A 12,233-nucleotide genomic window follows, 5' to 3' on the forward strand; every position below is an offset into this window, starting at 1 on the left:
CATGTTAACGAGCGCCTTGTTTACGTTGGCGAAGCTGCGGCTCTGTTACTCACAGTCAGTGTCGGGGGGCCACCAAGGGATGGTGTCATCCCACAAAAACACATCTTTCTCTGCTCTCTGACACAGTTTTTGACCTATAAGTGCAACTTTGCCATTCCGCGAGAAAGATAAATGTTCGTGTGAGTTTTTCTAACTATTTGGCTTTGTTTTTTTGTACAAGCCTTTGCTTCTTTTGCTCCTGCTTATACACATTTGGATATTGGATTTGTGCTGAAGCCGTTAGCTCTGCTTAAGGAAAGTGTTTAGAAGAGGAGGTTTATCTTCTTACAGGGACTGTTGTTTACTCCCTGACTCCCTCTCTCTCTTTTCTCCATATTTTAAATGCAATCTTTGGAGTCTGTGTGGAAATTCCCGCTATAATAAAAGGATATTTTTTACAGGATTTTAACTGTCTGTAATAATAGAACCTGAGAGAGAAAGAGAGAAGAAATGCTCCCTATCGGGGAGGGGAATGATTGATTTGGTAATTTTTTTCTTCGCATTTGCTTGATCCAATTTCCTTGGAAAAACTCCAACACGCTCAGCAGTGTTTGGAGTATAGTCAAGTTAATACAACTTGATTTGTGGGTTATCTGTGCCTATTTTTGCTTTGTGTATATTGGATGCCCCCTCCCCACCCCCCTCCTCCCCCTTCCCCAACACATTTCTTTCTACTCAGCTCTGAGCAGAAAAAAACAGTGCCTGCATCTGTCCAGTAGCTAATGCTTTTAGGCCTTGCCAGAGAGAGAACATGTTTGTGTGTCTGTGTTTAGTGCTTATTCTCAGTCCAATCAATGTTCATCCCTCTGCAGGGGGGTAGCTGTGGGTCAATTCTGTCTTCATTTCTATCCATTCAAGCATGCCACTGGACAATGGGTTTGCATTTAGATTGTGATTTAACCTGGGATCCGTCAATTGACTTGTAATTGAATTGAAGGCCTGATGTGAAACTTGGATTTGATTAGCCCAATAAGCAGGATTAAGCCTGACGATGCCTGTGGCCCCAACCCAAGATTGCAAAAGCCTAGTCTTTCCTTAAAGCTTTTCTGGTGTGTGACCTTACTTATTCTTGCATGCCTAGACTACATGTGTCATTTGATTTGTTATAGCACTGTGTCAGTGCCAGGAGAAAGGTCTGGCAAAATCCTTAAATAAATGGGTAAGAACAGCTCCAGCAAGGTGTTGAGATGTTTTATTGCAACCTATACTAATAATCCAGGGTGACTTTCAAGCTGGGGTCTTGATTGGCATGGTCTTAGCTAGCCTTAGCTTCCCATTTCACCCACATGGGACACAGTGAACTGAGGGTGGGGCGGGACAAAGCAAATGGACTGGGAAACAAACCAATGGGAAACCTTCCCCCTGCCAACTCTGGAGACAAATGGCGAAACTGCTATAGCCATTTGAAAGCTGTTTTTAGTTAAACTAAACCAAAGTAAAACAAATAAAATGAAAATGAAGTTGCTGTATGATTATTACCATTTGTTCTTGAAGAGTCTCAGTTGTAGCCGACATGGAAAATAAGCGTTTTAAAACTTTATTAGCCTATCATGACAAAATACAGGACTGTGTTAGTCATATTTCCCATATATTGATTATATTTTGATGGCCACCCAGGTAAATGAATAGCCACTTTAGGTTTAGGTTTATTTTGAGTGATGTGATACACCAAGACATTCAAGCCTGGGTCCTGTGTCACAAAGCAAGTTCAACATAGGGTATCTTCGAAATAGCTGGCTTCACAAAACCAAACAATACAATACAATGGCAATCCAGGCCAACTGGTCTCACAAAGGTTATCAAGCTACTTCAGCTATATCCAGCTATGAGTGTGTTCACATAAAAGGGGCAGGGTTTGTAATAAACATCCAATCATATGCAACATGGACAGATCCAGAGCAGCGTATTTAAGATAAACTTTGATGAAACTTTATTGAACTTTATTGGGAAATGAGGTTGTTGCAGCAGCAAAAACAAATAAAATATAAGCACACAACAAAAATATAAAAATCATCAATAAAAAATATCCGAAAAATAAAATAATAAAACAATAAGAGCAATACAGTAGACTATAATAATTGTGAGGTTATGTACACATATGCTGCTGGCCATATCAACACGTTAAGTAGACTGTAAATGTGGGAAGGTTGGGAAAGAATGAAGAATGGATTTCTAACATTTATGCTGTCCTCTCAAGAAGAGCGGACTATTAAAATGAATAAATATGTAAAAACTGTTGCTGCTGCCAAGGCTAGAGAGGATTTCTGGTAGAGAAAATTGCAGGTAGTGTAAAGGTTATCACTGCCCTGTCATTAAGGCGCAGTGATCTTTTCATTGATACAGTATTGTGTCATCACATTGGGGCTGTGGAAAGATTTTCTATTCACAAAGTCTGCCTCATCTGCACAGAGCTGTGGAGCTGTGAAAGTCTATTGCACAAATCACTCTTGGGAATCCTATGAAAGAATTTCCACACTTAATATGCAGCAGTAAATTTCATTCGTTATTGAGAACTATAGCCAATAAGCTATCTGTTATTTGATTGAAGCCCTGTTTGTGTGGGAAAATGGCCTAGAAATGCTACAAACATTGAGTTACTGTCTGTTAATTCAATAGTATCCCCCTATAGTTCTTTTTATTACTTGGTTGATTCATTTGAATACAATGTTTTGTTCATATCTGATTTTGTAAATCGATTTTTTGCAATAAAGCTTATTTTATTTTATCTTATTTTATAAAGGCTACAGGATCCTCTAGGAATGATGATGCCATTTTTCCAGAGTGTTCATTGGTGAGGAGGCGGGCTTTTTATATGTTTGGATCCAAATAGGGAGGTAAAGCGGAAGTCTCGCCAAAATCCACATCTGGTGTGGAGCCGCTACCCATTGACGCCAAAAAGTACATCTTCATATAATCAAATGACAAAATATACTGGTCTGTCGCCTTAACTTTTGTACACTCTGCATCATAAACAAATAAACAATGAGTCATTTTCCACTGTCTTTTCCTAAAAAAAATCCTAAAAAAGAACATAATTCATTGCGCCTAAGACACATGGTGGGACAGTTGGCGTTCCATTGAGTCACTCTGTCTGTGCCAACACAAACTGAATAGAGACAAAGTTTGAAACGTAGCCTAAAGACTTGGACTTGATGTTGTATGCTGAGGAGGTAAATTATGTTTAATTAGCTGTTTGTTATATTTGTTTCACAAAACTAGTGCTAACCAGATGGGAGTATACAGGGTTTTTCCTGGCTCAGAAAAGGGCTTAGGTGGTGCGGGCCAGTTAATGCGATCAATCGATCCTCTATACCAAGAACTTGGACCCTTGTTATTTGGGGCCACCGATTGGCCACTGAATGACAGAATCGGCCAGTGTGTGATGCCTCGTCTTCCTGTGTGATGCCCATCTGTGTCCCATTGTGCAGTGTGAACAGCTTCCCGACCAGACAGCAACAGACCAGTCATTAAGTCTGAACTGCCCTAGTTGGGCAAGACTTGAACAGTCTTGTGGTCTGACTTAGGCTTTACAGGCTCATAATTCAGACCTGAGAGTTACAGGCTGTTGGCTCACCAGTCTCTCTCTCTATCTCTCTCTCTGTCTCTCACTCTGACACACACACACACACACACACACACACACACACACACACACACACACACACACACACAGGCTCTGTGTAGGTATTTAGGAAACAGACCTGGCTTGCCTACCAGTTAGCTGATAACAATCATTTCCTCTTGGAGTAAGAACATTATTTGGCAGATGAGTCTGCTACTTAACTTTGGCCCAAAGTTGGGTAACATTTTTGTCTTGCTCACATGTCGTTTTGAAGCGGTAGTTTGAGTAGTTTTGTGCATCTTGCTGAAAGCCGCTTGTTGCTTTCACTGTAGCGCACCAGTGCACCACTGGTCAGAGTACTCTATAACAACAAAACTAGAGCATGGGAAAATGTAATTGAAAACTGTTCTAAATCACATTTTACAGCATCAAATTCTTTTGTTTTTTCTTCATTCTGGTGGCTTTGGCGCTCACCAGTTACGATTTGGCAGCTGCCAAACAATTCTCTATGCAGGAAAAACCCTGGTATAATAGTCAGCTAATATTAGCCAATTGCTAGCCTCATTAGCTTACACATAATAGAGTAAGACAATTACCTCACTTTGTCTTTGACCAAGATATTGAGCTTGCCAAGTGAAATGTAATTAAAAATGCAGCCTGAAAATATACAGTAGCCCACAGAAGCCTATAAAGTCTCCATGCCAGTGAACCACTAAGTAAACAAACCGAGTAGTGGGGCACCGCATTTTAACAGGGGGCGCCATAATGCAAAGACAAAGACTGGGCTTTTAACAAATGACTCATTCTTCATGATATAGGCTACAACTATCTTCAACTAGAGACTAAGAGAATTTATGTTAATGGCACTCAAAGTGCAGGCAGCAATGGGATTTGCCTACTCTATCAAAAGTCTTTGTTCCAAAATGCTACATATCTATTTTGTACATACAGTTTTATCATTACTAGGCTATATCATTACCACAGGGTCATTATTCAATGTTTCTAAAATATAGAGGATCCAGTCTGGAGAAAAAATGTCATTTTGTGAACCAAAGGGTTAAGTCACCTACTGTCCCTTTAAAATGTGCCATACTGTAATCCGTTTTTAATTTATGCCATCAATCATTTTGTTAGAGCTGGTGTCACTTTTGTCATTGGGTGGATGTCTCATCTTGGAATGAAACTCAAATGGGGGATATCTCATTTTGGCATGAAACTCTTCAAATAACCTCCCTAACCGATGCCTGTCTCAGAAATGCCCTAGCAAACTCCTCTAACAGAATCCTAATGTCACGCTTGCTGAATCCCCCACAGGTTTGTTATGATGAATGGGAGGTGCCAAGACACAGCTGTAAATATGGATAATGTGCCGAATCATTCCCCGGGCCTATGATAAATTATGATGAGTCATGATTTGCAACTATCCCAGCTGCACTGTTGGCGGCATTGGTTTTGAAAAGCATTAAGCCTTAAGAATATGCAGTCAAATAAATGTCAGAGCCCAGTGGAGCAGATTTGTGGCACAGATCAGCATGTAGCAGAACGGGCTAGACTTGTTTCTCTGCTGTTTCTTCAAGTTCAGGTGATGGAGCAAAAGTGTGAAATAACACAAATGGCCCGTTGGTTGGCCAGTCACTGTTGAAAGTTCTCACACACACACACACACACACACACACACACGCACACATGTTCTTACATACTTTATGTGACAGCGACATCTTCATTCACTCCTGTATTTTTGGTACATGCACACATACGCACAGGCACACTTTACTGGACGACTCACTGTCCTATAAACACACAAACTAACTTGACTGGTTAAAGTTATTGTTGGTGATATAGGTTGTATTAAGGGTCTGACTCATAAGTGCACATTATTGGCATATGAAGGCCTGATATTGATATTTTGCATTGCAGTTTAGTCCACTGCAAATGCACGTTAGAAGTAGTACAGAAATTGAGATTCGTGCACAATGACATTTGGTTAATTAAAGTTTCTCACAAGTACAATTTCTATGACTGATGTGATTTTTCCCTCGTAGTCCCACCTCTCTGCATGTATCTATTCCCTGAATGAAGAGCAACAGTGGTAGTTTTCAGCATGAAGCCCCTCTCCACCAGCAGCTCTCAGCCTGTCACTGAGAATGCAGAGCAGTTTGGAGATGGTTGTTATGGAGACAAGGACAAGGTAGAGCAGAATGACAGAGAGCAACGATACAGATGATATGGAGAGCCAAGCGTAACAGCCATTCTGACGACTGGGATGTACGTACATATTCATGAAGCTGTCAATGGGATTGACTTGTGACTTAAGTGTAATTCACAGCTGATAGTGATATTTTCCCTGAGTGAGTGTGTGAGTGTGTGTGTGTGTGTGTGTGTGTGTGTGTGTGTGTGGCGTCAGCTCTGCCACTGAGCTAAGCTTTTTTGAAATGCTTATTTTGTCTGAGTTCTCCCAATGAGCTCTGTCGTTGTGAGAACGTTGTGCTTCTCTGTACCACAGACTACAATATTCAACAAACCGAACTGAAGCAAAACCACAGGACTTATATAAAAGGGGCTTTCCTCACAAACCCTAAATCTTTCTGGAGGCATGAAGGCAAAAAAAATGGTTTTGCACCTAATTTTTTAAGTGGTGGTTTGTGATATTGTTTTTATTCCTGAACAAAATGGGTATTTTCTATCCATTAGACTGTGGTTTGATTATATTTTAGAAGATTGGAGAGGTCTCTGGGCTCAGTCAAAGGACAGTTCTGCAAATTGAGGATGGCAGGTTGATATAGAGGTAGAGAGGATGACTAATAACTAAATGGGTTCTGGTTTGATTTCAGGCAGAATAGGGAGGGTGCAATCCATCTGTGTGCTGCCAGCGGTGCCTGTGAATACTGCTGAAGTGCCCTTGAACAAGACACTCAGATTCCCAACTGCTTCATAGACAGATGTATCTAGAATCAAGAAGTACACAAGGTAAGTAGAAACAGTCTTTAGGCATATGAGGGATATGCCCAAAGACTGTTTCTACTTACCTTGTGTACATTGCCTAATAAATAATACAGGCAACTACAGTGTAGCTTGGTGTATCGTATTTTATTGCCATTCCGGTGAGTGATCATTTGTCGTACTCGAAAGTCATTACATCCTAATCTCAATTTTAAATTGATTTTAGGCAGTCGAGGGTAAACCTCACATGCAGACACCCATCTCGATTCTGTATTTCTGTGTCTTTGGGTTTCTAAGTGCTTTGTCATTGCTTTGATGGATGATGCTGTTGTCCGGCAAGATTTCAGGTTGGCTTCACAGCTAGCCATTAGCTCAGCCTCTCTGCAGTCGGTGCTAATGAGGGTGAGTCAGCAGAATATGCTCACAGGCATACAGAACCTGGTCACAGACTGGGGAAGGTGAGGGTGGACGAGATGCCTCTGTCTTGGCTACAAAGCTGCCAGCCAGTCAGGGCTAATTACTCTGATACCTGGACGAATCAAAGACCACCATGTGCATGCTCATGCTGGTTTGAACACACACAACCCCAAACAGTTGACAAACTCTCACATCCTTTCCCTTCCCTCTGGCAAAATAAGACATTCAAGCATTCAGATAAACAGTTTACTCCAGAAAAACATTTTACTTTACCCATGTCTTGCATTGCAAATCTATTCAGTTCAATTTAATGGAGCATCTGTTGTCCTTTCAAATCCTTCTTGAACCAAACAATTTGGGCATGTGTCTTTGACACTGGCATTCAAACAATAAAACCAAGCAGAAGTCTAACAGTAAACAAACACTGGGATGCTCTGTCATGACTGCAGCAGAAACCTTGAGGCAACTATAGATATTGAACATAGCTTCCAGACGGCAACAGAGATGGCAGTAATCAGTACATTTGTTTTCAAACCACCCAGTCATTCTTTGAAAACGCACTCAGACAGTCAAATAAAAGCCTGGTTGCCGCTGTATGTGCCAGTTGAAAATTCAAACTGTTATTATGTTGTCACAGCAGCAACACACACTGCTGGTGTGCCAGGAACTGCACCTTTCAGACGAGACAGAGCAATAGTATGCTCGAGCTGTGAGTCCTGCTGGAGGGAATTTACAGGTAGCAGGTGGACAGTGGAACCAGCTGTTGTTTACAAGAGGAAGGGAGGGATTGTGGTCAACAAAGTTCACGTGTGCAGGAGCATGTGTACAAAATTACATGCAATCGCCACACTGTAATTTAGCTTGGTTATGTGTAATGTTAGATTGGTAGCAGGCTGTGAAGAAGAACAACGCTAGATGAAATGGTAGTAGCATACAGGTTAGACAAACTGGCTTGTGACTGCAAGGTTGCGGGTTCAAATTTCCACAACTGCTGGGGAAATATGTGCAGAGGGAATACCCTTGCTCAAAAATTGTGCTACTGTCATAGAGCCTCTTAGCAAGCCACTTACAGTAACAAGCAACTGCTCCAGTAGAATATGTTAGTTGGATTGGGCAGCTCCCTAGGTGTGTATAGCTGTGAGAGTGTGCAGCAGAGCAGTGCTGGAAAGAGCAAGAGTCAACCTAAACCCTTTGTAAATAAAAGTGAAAAACAAGAATGTCAAAGAGCAGAGGATGTTTTAATTTTGCTCCATATTGGCTCCAGCTTTCTAAGTGTCCTGTCTGAACCTCATCTATTATGAAAATGAGTCCTAATTACCTAGGGCATGCCTGCTCACCCTCTCCTGCTCACCCTCAGCTAGTTAGCTATTAGCTGGCTGCTTAATCAGGACAGCAACTCAAGAGGTAGAAGAGATGTCATCTTAATGTCATCGCCGACTGACAGCTCCAAGCCTGCACAGTTAACCGACGTGCACACTGCTACTTCAGTGGGCTAAACTGTCGGCATATGCCGGAGATGTGCCAGAGATGTGCCAGAATTGTTCATGAGACGCCGTCCAGGTCGTGGGGCTCGGAGGGTGATGTATAGCAATCAAGGTTGCTCACAGAAACGTGTCTGGATGATTGACAGGTTCATCACATTAAGTCGTTCTATTGTTCCGCTGTGATTGTGTCATACTGTCAGTCAAACAAGTGTGTGCGCATTCATACAACGGGGTTTTCTACAAACGTGTGTGAGCATACAAATGAATACCTGTGAGTCTGCATGCCACTTGTGCTTCATGAACACACATACACAAACATACAAGCCATGGAAATTTGAAGCTCCTGATGAAAAGCAAAAGCCAGGTGTATTACTACTCACCTAATCTGAAATATCCACAGTCAGACATGTTTTCAAAAGCCCCCCCCCCCCCCGACTTCAATCAGTAGAGAGGAAGCTAGCAAGCAAATACACAACAGCCTTTTAGAAACCAGATTGCAGTTTTTTATAATCTGAGCTCACTAGTGTACAACAACAGTTTAACACCACAGGAGTTCCAAGGATTTTCTCCCCATCTCTCCCATTTTGACAGATCTTGTTTTCATTCTAAAGCAAATAAATAGGCTCATAAAAAAAAACCCAAGGCTCCTGAGATGACTGTGGCTATTTTTATCCCCAACAAGATGCCTCGTCCTTGGATGAATATTAATGCAGAGCGGTTTTAAGATAGAATCCCTAAGCTGGGGGAGGGGGGGGTGGTTGTGCCTTATTTTCACATATAGCTTGAGGATCAATTTCCTTAAGTTTTCCATGGTTGCATGGCAACACTCAGGGAGCCACCTCCATTTTTTTTTTTTTTGCCTGCAAATAAAACGCCTCCAGCAGATCCTAAAGCGAGGCGAGGATATTGGATTTACACGTGAGCTGAGGAACTCTATTCCAGGAGAGGAAATGTGTCCCTCCTGCACAGTTTGCTTTAAGTCCGCAGGCTAGATTAGGAGAACTGTTGGTGCTGCTGTCCAATTGTCTCCAGCACAGAGGATGCTGGGAAAAGAGAGATGTTTGCATGTTGCTCAGTTGACCATTGTGTATAGTTTACACTGTAAAACAATGCTAAAAGAGGACATGCACACTGAATTATGCACACACCTGCATGTGCGTGTGTGCACACATATATATGTAGATATGTATTCATAAACACGCACTGCATTTTAAGCCAATACGGTTTTAATGGCCTCTCACAGTATACAACACAAAATATAACTTTCTAGCAGTCACTGTATTGCCTTGATACAGTAAACCCCATCCATCCGGTGCTCCATGCAAGTTAAAACAAACATTAAGATTTATTTGCAAATACTATCTGACCCCGGTCTGACTGGCTGACGTTGTTGACTCAAACCACTCAGGGTCACTAAAAGGTGAAACAAGTTTATATGCATGAAGTCGTGTCTGTGTTGTGCCTTGGGTGCTAATGCAACAGCAGTGTTTCTGTTCGGAAGACGGTGTTGCCTGGGTGCTAAATGTTCCAGTAAATCTGATATCTGTTCTGTAACAATGCTGCTCTTTGGAGAGCTGCTCACTGGAGTGCTAGTGTTTTCATCACACCAGACTACATACCAATCTACGCATAAACAGTCTTACCCTGTAAAACTGTGCTTAAAGAGGACATGCATTATGAATTATGTGCGCACACACACTTGTATATGCAGACACACACACATACAGATCACCTCCAACAAACATATTTTTAACGCTCGGACAAGCGTACACATTTTTTTTCTCTTATTTTCTAAACTTTCAAGTGTTTGTCTTGATTTAGGAAACCCCATCCATCTGACACACCGAGCAGGTTAAAACAAACACTAAGAATTATTTGCAAACACTATTTGGCCCAAATCCGACTGGCTGAAGTTCTTGGCTAACAACTCAAACTACCCAGTATCACTTCAGGGTGAAATTAGTTTGTATGCATCAAGTTGTGTCCACTTTGTGTCTTGGTTGCTAATATAACAGCAGCCTTTCTGTTCAGAAGATGAATTTGCCTGGGTGCTAAATGTACCAGTAAATCTGATATCTGTTCTGTAACAGCGTGCCAGAACAATGACACACTTTGAAAATGAGCCACAATGTTAAAAGAGATTTGCCTCAGGCAAAATAACAAAAACCCCTCTCTTCTTCTCTCTCTGTTTTTCTCTCTTTCTCTCCATCTCCCTCCCTCTCTATTCTCTTTCTCTCCATTCTTTTTTTTTTCTCACACACTCTTGCACTCTGTCTCGCTTCCTCTCTGCCTGTCCTTCTCTCTCTGTCACTGTAGGTTCCAGCAGTAGGTGTGCTGTGCACTAGGAGCAACTGGGACTCCATGGCTGCTGCTGCTGCCGCCGCTTGATGCATTACACTGTGAGTTGACTCCTCTCTTGTGCGTGTGTGTCTGTGTGTGTCTTTTTTATGTGTGTGTGTGTGTCTGTGTTTTTCACTTTTTCTTATCGGATTTTCTCGGCTGTTAAGTCAGCCCATGCAGCATGGCCACTTGATTTTAATGACATACCAGACTTTTCATCTATCCACTGCAGTAGCTGCCTCTCTGTGCCATTATTTGTGGTACTATGTTGAATTATGAGGATAAATTTCAGTTTTTAGTCAACTTGCAAAAGTTTGTCAAGAAAGTCTGGTTACTCCTCATGGACCAGACTCACGCTGTAATTTGTCTCTCATGCTACATTCATCATTCTGCTCCAGCATTAGTGTGGCAAAATTGGCAATCTCCAAAACAAAAACTGTGGGCATGAACCCAATGTTTACAATTCAATGACTGACAGGCTGTGTTAGCAATCAAATGTGGATAGAGAGTGGCTTTGAATCCATACCATAAACTGCAATGATTGGAGCCTCAGAGATCTTGTTGGTTTACTTCAGTTGGCCTCATATTTCTAATTTCTAATTGGCCTAATCAAGCATGGTCCTTGTTTTGTGATGAAAGTATAACAGGTGGTGTAGCAGTATTGCAGTTGCATGGATTCCTACCTGCCATTACGCAATGCCCTGAAAAGATGGTTGAGCAGAAGAGATGCACCGGCTCAAATATTGCGTTGTTTTGCCAATACTAAAAGCCACTTGTAACATATCAGAAATCAAAGAAAAGTGACATAATTTTCTGTCTTTCTCCACACAGAGAAGGATGTTGGATTGTTCTAATGGTGAAAAAAAAAGATTTTATCTCTTTAATTTTAATCCAGTTGGAAAAGTTCTCAGTAGTACTCTGCCAATATCATTACTGACAGTATAAAAGTGGACAGGTTTCCAAGTCTGACTCGTATAAAAACGCTATGAGGAAGTGCATCACATACTATGTCTAAGCTACATGATCAAACGATTAATCAAAACAGTTGAATCCAAGTCAGCTTTTCAACACATGGATATTGTTGTGGTTCAATGGTTAATGTTCATCCAGATGTGTCAACTTTTTTTTTGAAGGCCTACTTATTGTGTGGATTTTTTTGTCAACATTGCCAACATTGTCATGCACTTATCTTGCTAATGATCTCTGTTTCCATATGTCTCTGTGCCAGCTGGGTAAAGAGCAGCCATCTGTGTTGTTGTGTCTCGGCAGGTTTGAGCACTGCTCTGTTTGCATGTGCTTGGTCTCCTCAGCTCCCACCACAGATGCTAGTGTGTGTGTGTGTGTGTGTGTGTGTGTGTGTGTGTGTGTGTGTGTGTGTGTGTGTGTGTGTGTGTGTACGCCAAACATGTGCTACTGATACTTGTTCAACCTTTCTAAAGAGAAACACAGAC

The 12,233-nt window shown here is 41.5% G+C and overlaps 1 protein-coding gene across 2 annotated transcripts in view; it reads left to right on the forward strand.

Annotated features, from left to right (window-relative positions):
* peak1 (pseudopodium-enriched atypical kinase 1) overlaps nucleotides 1-12,233 on the forward strand; it is a 120,165-nt gene that overhangs the window by 54,228 nt on the left and 53,704 nt on the right. The window contains exons 1-2 of one of the 2 annotated variants that reach the window (XM_078282955.1): nucleotides 2,806-2,937; nucleotides 10,759-10,841. The gene's annotated coding sequence lies outside the window, so the exon portion shown is untranslated. Of the gene's footprint in view, nucleotides 1-2,805; nucleotides 2,938-10,758; nucleotides 10,842-12,233 lie in introns of those variants that run through there. The other variant, XM_078282954.1, reaches the window with a different exon arrangement.

The sequence above is a fragment of the Centroberyx gerrardi genome, chromosome 4 (genome assembly GCF_048128805.1).
Source record: "Centroberyx gerrardi isolate f3 chromosome 4, fCenGer3.hap1.cur.20231027, whole genome shotgun sequence".
In the NCBI taxonomy this organism is placed as follows: Eukaryota; Metazoa; Chordata; class Actinopteri; order Beryciformes; family Berycidae; genus Centroberyx; species Centroberyx gerrardi.